Raw genomic sequence first — 10,573 nt, 5'->3', positions numbered from 1 at the left:
CCTCTTTCTTATCCCACTTGGCCCAGATTGGCAAGCTTTCTCACATGGTAATTGACTTGACTGTAATCTGTGCTGGGGAGAGACCAGATGTCCACAACACACAGTCCTGTTGCAGGTGAGAATATACATTTTCATGGAGGCTTTCCATAAACCCATGCACACCTCAGTGTTATCTCTACCAGAACCTTCCTTTGGAGTCAATACAATGAGACAAGAGTGTAACTAACACCTTGCTGAAGCAGCGAGAGAAATACTTTTGTGCAAATGGGCATTTCCAGGGCCCTGAAATCACAGTACCCAGCCTCACAGCATAGAGTATATGTGCCTGTGAGCCTTCATCCTGGAGAAAGCAAGATGAGAAACCAGTCCGCCATGCTGACTTACACCCTACGAGCTCCCACAGATGGGCTCAATGGAGGGAGCTTCCAGGGCCCTCAAGACACTGAAATGGACCTGGCATGTCAGAGCCAGATGGAATGTGCCTAAAAAAAGCATTTGATCCCCAAATGTCCATCAGTTGATGAATGGATTAACAAAATGTGGTCATTGAAATTTGCTAGAGCTGTCATAACAAAATTCCACAAGCTTGGTGGTGGCTTAAACAACAGAAATTTATTTTCTCACAGTTCTGGAGGCCAGGAGTCCAAAACCAAGGTGTTGGCAGATTTAATTTTTTTCTGAGGTCTTTCTCCTTGGCTTGCAGATGGCCACCCTCTCCCTGTGTCCCTATGTGCCCTTTCCTCTGTGCATGCACATGTCTGTGTCCAAATTTCCTCTTCTTATCAGGACACCATTCATATTGGATTAAGGCTCAACATAAAGACCTCCTTTTAACTCAATTATTTCCCTAAAGACCTTAAATCCAAATATGACTATATTCTAAGGTACCAAGCAGTTAGAACTTCAACACATGAATTTGGGGAGAAACAACCAGTCCATAACAGTGATATAGCTATGCACAGGAATATTATTTGACAATAAAAGGAAACGGGCCACTGACACATGATACAGCATGGATGAACTTGAAAACATTATGCCAAGTAAAAGAAGCCAATCACAGAGGACCACACGTTGGATGATTCCATTTACATGAAATGTCCAAAATAGGCAAATCTATAAAGACATAAAATAGATTTTAAACAGTTTTCAGGGGCTGAGGGGAGGGGAGAATGGAGTGTGACTGCTAACAGGTATGGGGTTTCTTTCTGCAATAAAAATATTTTGGAATTAGATAGTTGTGATGGTTGTACAACTTTGAATATATCCTAAAAACCACTGAACTGGATACTTTAATAGAGTGAGCTTATGTTATGTGAATTATATCTCAGTGAATCTAAACATGTGATATCTCAGTGAATCTCAACAGTGAATCTGAAAATGTGATGGTCTTGCTTTGCCCATTTGCGGGACTGTCACAGCAAAATACTGTGTCTAGTGAGTTTCACAAACAACTTCCTAACATTTTTATGAGAGATTTCGCTCTCAAATTAAAGTAGATTTAAATGAATACCTTTTCCTGAGCATGAACCACATTCTTGGGTGTTACAAAGCTAGATTCAAATTCCTGCTCTTCACTTAGTGGAGTTGGGGAGGGTAGAGACACATCAGAGCCCCCAGTCTGAAGCCAGTCACAGTTTACTTAGGCTCCTGGGACCTATGATCTAACTCCGGACAGGTCACCCCATTTGTCAGAGCCTGTGTGATCTTCTTAGCTCTCTCTGTCCTCTTCCATCCTCTCTGTACCTCGCACTTTTGAAAGTCCCTTCTTCCTTACTTTTTCCCCTCTTCCATGAGGGAACAATCTGAGTCCACTCCACCTGCAAGTATAGTCATTCCTTATGATCTGCCTCTCCTCCCTGCCCTGTGCATGTCTCCATGCCTGAAAAGTTGCTCCTTACCTCCTCAGACTGAGATCTATCTGTTCACCCATTCTTTCATTAAAACAGTATTTATTGGTTTTCATGTATGTGTGTGTATGTGCGTGTGTGCACATTATACACACAGACACACATCAGATGCCTAACTGAAGTGATCATGGCTCATGGGATAAACCTACGCCACAATATCCACCAAACATGACTGGAGTATCTGTTTATGCATTTGCTTCAGACTTGGTCCCTGGGTGTGGTTTCTGTGCCTTGCTCATCTCCACACAGCCAGTGCTTAACATGGTGCCTGGAGCATGGCAGGTGCTCAGGGAATGTCTGCAAGTCTGTTGAATGAATAAGTGACATCACCAAGTACATCTCAGTGTTTATGATGTTTTAGGTGTATGGGAATTCTGCCTCTGTGGGACCCATAGTCATTCAATGGCTGTAATTTCTTTTTTTTAAGATTTTATTTATTTGAGAGAGAGAGAGAGAGAGCATGAGCAGGGGGGAGGGGCAGAGGGAGAGAGGAGCAGACTGCCTGCTGAGCAGGGAGCCTAACACAGGGCTCAATCCCAGGAACCAATCTGAGCTGAAGGCAGACGCTTAACCACCTTAGTCACCCAAGCGCCCCAGTGTCTTTCTTTACCCGGTTACCCAATGTAATTTCTTATTTATTAATCTTTAAATATACAAGAGATGAAAATATGTTATTTTCTTTAAAAGGAAAAACTTAAATCAGGAAGAACATGCTTACAATGACACAACTAAATTCACAACCTGGAACTTAAGGTTAAGGGTCCTCAGTCTTAATACTTGATGTTTTGGGTCAGATTATTCTCTGTTGTTAGGGTTCTCCTGTGAATTGTCAGATGGTTAGCACAATCCTTGGCCTGCACCCACTAGATGTCAATAACACCTCCCCCCATCAGCTGTGAAAGCAAAAACTGTCTTCAGACATTGACAAAAGTTCCCTGGGGAGCAAGTTGTCCTTGATTGAGAACCAGTTGTAGAATTGTATAGAAGAGCCTTCTCGGATGTTGTTTTCCTCTACCTATATAAAGTTGTTTTGGTTTTTTTTTTTCATTTAAAAATTTTAGTTTTAAATATCTTTGCAAACTTCCTGTTCAATCAATCAACTGAAATAATAAGAATATAATAATCTAAATTGGCTACTTTCTATGGTCTAGTAGCATAACCCACACTTCCTCATGGTCAACCATGTTTACATTATCTAGGCTCAAGACCACTTAGAATTCATTTTCAGATGAGAAGAATAACTACCACTGTCACACAGTCCCCCCCCACACACACCACATACACACACACATACACACGCACACGCACACACACATACACACATGCACACACACACATGCAATTTTCTATCCAAAAGGTGAATAATTAGATTGCTTCCTCTTTCCCACTGTAGCAAAACATCTGGGGCTTCTTCTCTATCTGGCCCTCCTGTCCTTCCAGGCACAGGGAAATTCCACTTTCCAAGCACTTCCATTTGGTTGGACTCATGTGGCTAGTTCTGCTCAATGGGTTACCAGCAGAGTGCTAGGTCTCTCTGTTGGCCTTGTTGGGGTAGCTGTGAAAAAAGCCTTGAGTTGACATGGTCAAGTGCCAGGGTGGAGGCAGTCTGGACTGCCAGGTTGCTACGTGGAGGACAGTTGCTTTGAGGAGCTTCCCAAATTCATGGCGCATTTGGCTTGAGTAAGAAATAAATCTCTGTGGTGTGAAGCCACTGAGCTTGGGGGCATGTTACTTACAGCAGCCTAACCATGCTTGTGCTTATCATGCACTAGATACTAACTGGTGCATTCACTAAGGAATAGGGTCCAGATTTGCATCTGAGTCCTCTGGAACCTTTTCTGGACACTTCTGGCAAAAGAGCAAATCACAGACTATAGCATCAGTCTGCCCAACTGAGAAAGAAGAGGACAAATCAATTATATTTCTCATTTGATTTTGTTTAAATCATATGAACAATCAGTCACAGACACAAAAAATGCCATTACACATAGCTTTACTAATAAAAGTGTATCACACTGGACATGAAAAATGTGTTTTTGTTTCTTTAAGAGTTGGAGGCAAACCTGATGAATTCAGGGGGCTTTTTGGAGTGGTTTTCTCATCCCTAAATGTGTCTTATCTATACTTTGAGTCTTTAGCAATTCACATTCCATATAAGCCACTCAAAAATAGCTTCCAATACTGATGAAAGGCATGACCTTGGGCTGACAATTTATTTAGGTACCAGCGAGGCCTGGCCATTCTGTGTCTTTTAGGCCACTCTGCATTGATTCCGGTCAATAGCCTGTTTTAAGAAAAGCATGGGCCAGATTTAAAAAAAAAAGAAAATCTGCCTTCCCTTGAGTAAACATGGTAACCTGACAGCTCCACTGGGTAAATAATGCACTTTTAAAAAGCCTTTCCAAATAGGTCCTTATCCAGCAAGCTGCTTTTATAAGCTACCACTGTTCTTAATATCCTCTTATTCAAAACTCCTTAAAAAATGTCATGCCTTGAAAATGATAGACATTCTACTGGATTTGAGTTTGCTGAACTTTTTTTTTCTTTATAAAGAAATGTATTTTTTCCTTTTGGTTAGGGAAAAAGTCTTTCTTGAAATATGATCCTCTCAGATAAATAATGGCAATAAAAGTAAATGGAAAGTGGGAAAGAACATGGTTTCTTAGTGCAGTGTGCAGCACTTTCTAATTGGAAAATGCTAAAAGGGAGTTTTCCTTGGAGGCCTCCCATCTGACTTCAGACCAAACAAAACAGTGATTTGCTTATGAGCACTGAGGTCTCTGTTTTCCTTGTTAAAGGGGAAGCTAAGAATGGAAGAAAAGTCCTAAGTCATAAAAGAGTATTATAGTAATGATTTGAATGGATATTTCACACAGTGTGACAAATACAGAAATTATAGAACATGATGAGCAGAAAAGACCTTTGAGGTCATCTGGTCAACCCCAGGAGGGAGCCAACGTTGTCGTTCTGAAGAGTGTTGACAAAGAGCCCAGCACACTTTTTATTCTTGCTAGCATAGTGCGTCTGCTTGTGTTGAAGTATTGCACTTTTCCACCTAAAAGAAATTGATCTAGCTTAGCTGAGTTCTGGAATTCTGTGGGACATTTATTCACCTGTCCTAGAACGGGGATTTGGTGTGCTAATGACTTTGAAAGTCACAGCTTTTGTAGTTCAGGACCTCCTGGGTCCGGAGTTCCTGTTACCTAATCGGTTTTCAAAAATGGATATTGTCAGTCTTTTTGAAGGTCTCTTTACTTCTTTAATTAAACATAGTAAGTCTATAATACTAGCATAATTAGTATTAAAATATTGTAGAGCAGATAAAACAGTGTGTGGTGCCTGTGATTTGACAACATAATCATTGTTTCTGCCTCCATCCTCTCTCCTCTTCTCATTCCCACTTGCATTTCCTTTCTACTTGTGCCTTTTAAATTTAGATTTTTATTCATATATAATATACCTTCAGACAAGTGCATACAGAATAAATATAGCTTGATGAATTTTCCAATCAGAACCTACTTGTGTATCCAGCACTGAGCTCAAGAGGAGAGTGCACTGATACCCCAGAAGCCCATGTGGGTAGCTGCCGTCCTCCATTCTAACATCATAGATGGAGTCTGCCTGTTTTTTTAATTTTTTAATAGAAATGGAATCTTCTGGTATATAGCTTTTGTTTCTGGCTTCTTTCACTCAAGCTCCTGTCAGTGAGATTTATCTGTTGCAGCATATTTATTCTTTCCATTTTATTTTTTTATTTTTTTAGGTTTTTGAGATTTATTTATTTACTTTAAAGAGAGAGAGTGAGAGCACGAGTATGGGAAGGGGCAGAGAGAGAGAGGGCGAAAGAATCTCAAGCAGATTTCCCACTGAGGGGGGAGCCCAACGTGGGGATCAATCTCGTGACCCTGAGATCATGACCTGAGCTGAAATCAAGAGTCAGCTGTTTAACCCACTGAGTCACCCAGGTGCCCCTGATCTTTCCATTTTAAAAATCTATCCCCAGTGCCCAGCCTACGGTATATTTACTTCTATCTTTTTAGCTGGCATTCCTTCTCTTCTCTTCGAATGTGTGTGTTACAGTTCATTGCCATCTTCTGACTTCTTCCCTTTGTCAGGTCAGACCTGCTGCTCTGACTAGGCAGCAAAGGCACTGCATGCTGCCCCTGGGATGTGCAGGCTGATGCCTGTCCTCCTGGACCCACCCAGGGAATACAGCTGGTGTCGACCACACATGCAGGTGAAGTTTGGTACAATCAAAGGTCCAATCTAAAGTGCTTTCACTAAAAAGAACAGTGAGCACCTATGATCATAAATTTTATCTGTCAACTGGGCTAAGCCACGGTACCCAGATATTTGGTCAAACATTATTCATACAATCAGTTGAAGGCCTTAATAAAAAAAATACTGGCCTCCCTGAGCAAGAAGGAATCTTGCCAACAACAGATGGCATCTGGACTTGAACCCCAACTCTTCCCTGGGTCCCCAGCCTGCCAGCCAACTCTACAGATTTTGGACTTGCTAGCTCCCATAACCATGTGAGTGAATTCCTTAAAATTAATCTCTTTCTTTCTCTATGTATCTAGATGATAGATATAGATAGACATAGATGTAATGTAGATATATAGACACAAATCCTACTGGTTCTGTTTCTCCAGAGAACCCTAACATGGCACCTCTCCCCATGGAAGACCTTGCTAAGCAACCAAGATAAGACATTCTTTATAGCTGAGCCCTCTGAATCTTCCTCAACTTAGTCCTCCAGATAACCATGGTCAGCTAATGATAATTAGGATGTAAGTTGTAGATTATGAGTCTTGCTTTCTTGCACTTAGAGCAGTGGTTCTCAATTGGGGTGGTTATGGCTACCCAACCCCCACCCAGGAGACATTTGGAGATGTTGAGAGGCATTTTATTGTCACAAATGTGGAGGCAGAAACGCTATTGCATCTAATGGTAGAAACCAGTGATGCTGTTAGACATTCTACAGTGCACAGGACAGTCCCCTCTCAGCAAAGAATCTTCTAGTCCCAAAAGCCAGTTACACCAAGACTGAGGAAGTTTTCTTTTTTTTTTTTTTTTTTTAAAGATTTATTTATTTATTTGAGAGAGCGAGAATGAGAGAGAGCGAGCACATGAGAGGGGGGAGGGTCAGAGGGAGAAGCAGACTCCCTGCTGAGCAGGGAGCCTGATGTGGGACTCGATCCTGGGACTCCAGGATCATGACCTGAGCCGAAGGCAGTCGCTTAACCAACTGAGCCACCCAGGCGCCCCAAGACTGAGGAAGTTTTCAATTAGCAATAATTACCCCTCGGATAAACCTCATTGGCTACGATACTGCCACTGCACAAAGCTGAGAAACACTGCACTAGAGAGACATAATCTAGGTCTTGAAAGTTTTGAGGTCACCCAGATTCAGCTATTAAAAGGTAAACATTTTAGATAGGAAATGCCTTAGTTCAGCAATTTTATATGGGTTGGAGAGAGTTAATTCTTTTTTTTTAAGACTTTATTTATTTATTTATTTGAGAGAGAGAGCAGGGGGAGGGGCAGAGGGAGAGAGAATCTTAAGCAGATGCTGCACTGAGTGCAGAGCCCCACTCAGGGCTCGAACTCATGACCCTGAGATCATGATCTGTGCTGAAATTGGAGTTTGACCCAGGCATCCCAAGAGTTAATTCTTAATAAACAATCTGGAAAGTTGTCTTAAAATTCTGAAGTAATGTGGATATAGCTACCCTTTTATTTATTGTTTTGAGAGAAATTATTTTTCACCTTGTCTCCTCTTAATTCCCTTAAAACCTGAGTCTCCTTTTCCTCCCAGAGACTCAAAAATGGACACCTTCTTTCTCACATAATCCAACCCACAAAAGATTTGCCTGAATCAGCAATCTCTTGGCTAGTGAGAACATGCTACAGATCCTGGGAAGGAGATTGAAGGAAATTAATAAATGGCAGCTTCCTGCACTTTGCTTTCAACAATAACAAAACATATCAAAAGAGCAGAATGCAATAGTCAATAGATTTTCTCATTCCTGGCAACCACAAGGCTTTCTTTCAGAGAAGTTCCTCCTAGCTCAGTGCTCACCATTGGTTTGGTCAGAAGCCCAGGAGGTCTCTCTAAAGATGTTAAGCACTTAACACTTGGTGTAGGAGGCCCTGATTATATGCTTTCTGGAAGAGGGCTCTGTATCTCTCAAAGGTGTAGGAATTTGCATGAGAATTTCTGTCTGCTATATTCTTAAGGCATAACACATACTAATACAGTACTAACAGGGTAATAGATAATTTACTGGATTATTTTGAAATAATTTTTTCTAAATACTGTGCAAGTTGTAGTAATTTAAAATATTCATAACATAGGACATGCAATATGTGTGGAAAAGAGGTATAAGCTAGAAGAAGATGTAAAATGGTGTTTTATTAACATTGAATTTCACTGTATTTTAGAGTGTGATACTAATCCCCAACAACCAAGGTAGAAAGGAATTAGTGATTCTTTTTATAGTGAACAAACTTCATAAAAAAACAAAAACAAAAACAAAAAAAAACTCTGGGGTGCCTGGGTTGCTCAGCCGTTAAGTGTCTTCCTTCGGCTCAGGTCATGATCCCTGGGTCCTGGGATCGAGCCCTGCATCGGGCTCCCTGCTCTGCGGAAGCCTGCTTCTCCCTCTCCCACTCCCCCTGCTTGTGTTTCCTCTCTCGCTGCGTCTCTCTCTGTCAAATAAATAAAATCTTAAAAAAAAAAAAAAAACCCTATGTGAATATTCTCTGGAGACCCCAAAGACAGAGAGAAATCAAATAAAAATAAATCAGCCTGGAAATCCATTAAGGTTTGTGCAAAATATCAGGAAATCAGCACTTGGGAAACAAACACATTCAATTATTATTACTACTTTGTAGCAAGATAGTTATTTAATTGTGTCACCAATGAGAAGAAAGTGGTATATTTTTCAGTTTGGTGTTTTCAGAACTGTTGGTGATTAGCTAAATAAATAAATATGTAAGAAAATTATTTTTATCTCTTCCTGGTATAGCTAAAGTAGCTGGTCAATTATCTTCAATAGATTTTATTTACAAAAGCCACACGTAAGAGACGAAGGTCAACAGATGAAAAGGACCCAGTCTCTTGGCTTGGATTTCAAGAGCTTGGTGGCAATATTCCAAACATCCTCAAGCCTGATGACCAGGATATTTAATAGTGCAGTACCACTATGAGGCTGAGAACTCTTAGTTCTGAATCACAATTGCATTGCACATTGTCCGCGGAAAAAATACAAAAGCTCATCTCTTTTGTCCAGCATATGGCTAGCAAGATTCCAAAACTATATCACTGGTTTGCATTCCAATAAAAAAATAAAATAATTTTATAAAAATAATAACATAGCTAGAAAGGTAAGGTAAGGTTGAAGAGATAGAACAGTGTGCCTGTATTTGGAATTAGCCTTGGATTCTGCTGATCAATGGACTGAGAAGCAGATAATCAAGAAGAAGTAACTATACAAAGGGCTTTAGCAGATACACTGATGTTGTGCTAAAGGCAAGGTAGGAATCTGGGGTTACCACAACTGTAGCTGAGTAGTGTTGGCCATGCTGTGAGTCATCCAGTTGACCTCCGCCTTTTGTCATGCAATACCACAGCTTGAACTAAACTATTCTCTCATCTTTTGGAGTGGTTCTGATGAAACATGCTTGTTGGTAAATTGGCATAGGTTGGCCTGCTCCTATTGTATCGCCGTCTCTAAGAAATCAAGATGATAGCCATCAGATTCTGATTTGCATAGCCATGAAGTATTTTCCCATGTTGGTCAATATTGTTTCCCTATATTGACCAGTGTCCTCGTGGTGACCAACTGGTAGCTGTGCTGTTTGTAGTATTGAATGTTCCAGTCTTCCAGCTGCTAGAGTACTCCAGTGATATCTGCCTAATTTCTTTGAGGCCTACCTCAAACACATCAAGAAAATTAACAGTGGGCCCAAGACCTGACTCAACCTCTAGAAGAAGTTGGATCTGAGTTCCGATTCTGCCTCTCCATCTAGCAACACTGTATTCTTGTTCATGTTACCTCATTCAGGTGGAAAAGGGCAACATATTAGCTTATGTTTACTGAGTGCCTGCAACGTGTCAAGTTCTGTTCCTGTCAAATGCAGTGTCATCTAATTGTCATAATAACAACCCTACAAGGCAGGTGCCACTGTCACGCCATTCTACAGATAAGGAAACAAAGGCCCAGTGCCCAGGTGTACCCAGGCAGAGCAGGTGTTGGTGTTCTCACACATGTCTTATACTGCCTAATTTCCAGACCACTGTGCTTCTCACCAGAGAACTCGTCTGACTCATTCAGCATCTGCATCACAGTATTGCTCTGAGGAGGAAATGAGTCAGTACACAGGGCACACAGCAAAGGAATCCACACATGTACTCGTTCATCAGTTCAAGCAATGTAGACTGAAGGCTCCTTATGTGTCGGGCACTGATCTAGGTCCTGAGTGTACAAGATGATAAGAGTTCCTTCCTTCCTGGAGCTTATAGCCTAGAAAGGAAACAGACCTCAGCCAAATCGATATATCTAATCTATCTTCAATGATACATCACTAGTGCCTTAGAGAGAGATAAAGCAGGAGATTGAGAGTGACAGCTTTACTAGGTGATGGAACGGCATGGGTGG

The 10,573-nt window shown here is 41.1% G+C and overlaps 1 pseudogene; it reads right to left on the bottom strand.

The window, feature by feature from the left end:
* Window positions 1-7,179: 7,179 nt before the first annotated feature.
* LOC118542026 (U4 spliceosomal RNA) lies at window positions 7,180-7,259 on the bottom strand (annotated as a pseudogene).
* Window positions 7,260-10,573: the final 3,314 nt, after the last annotated feature.

The sequence above is a fragment of the Halichoerus grypus genome, chromosome 1, assembly GCF_964656455.1.
Source record: "Halichoerus grypus chromosome 1, mHalGry1.hap1.1, whole genome shotgun sequence".
Lineage (NCBI taxonomy): Eukaryota > Metazoa > Chordata > Mammalia > Carnivora > Phocidae > Halichoerus > Halichoerus grypus.
The sequence above is the reverse complement of the archived record's forward strand: the minus strand, read 5'-3'. Positions and strand labels throughout refer to the sequence as shown.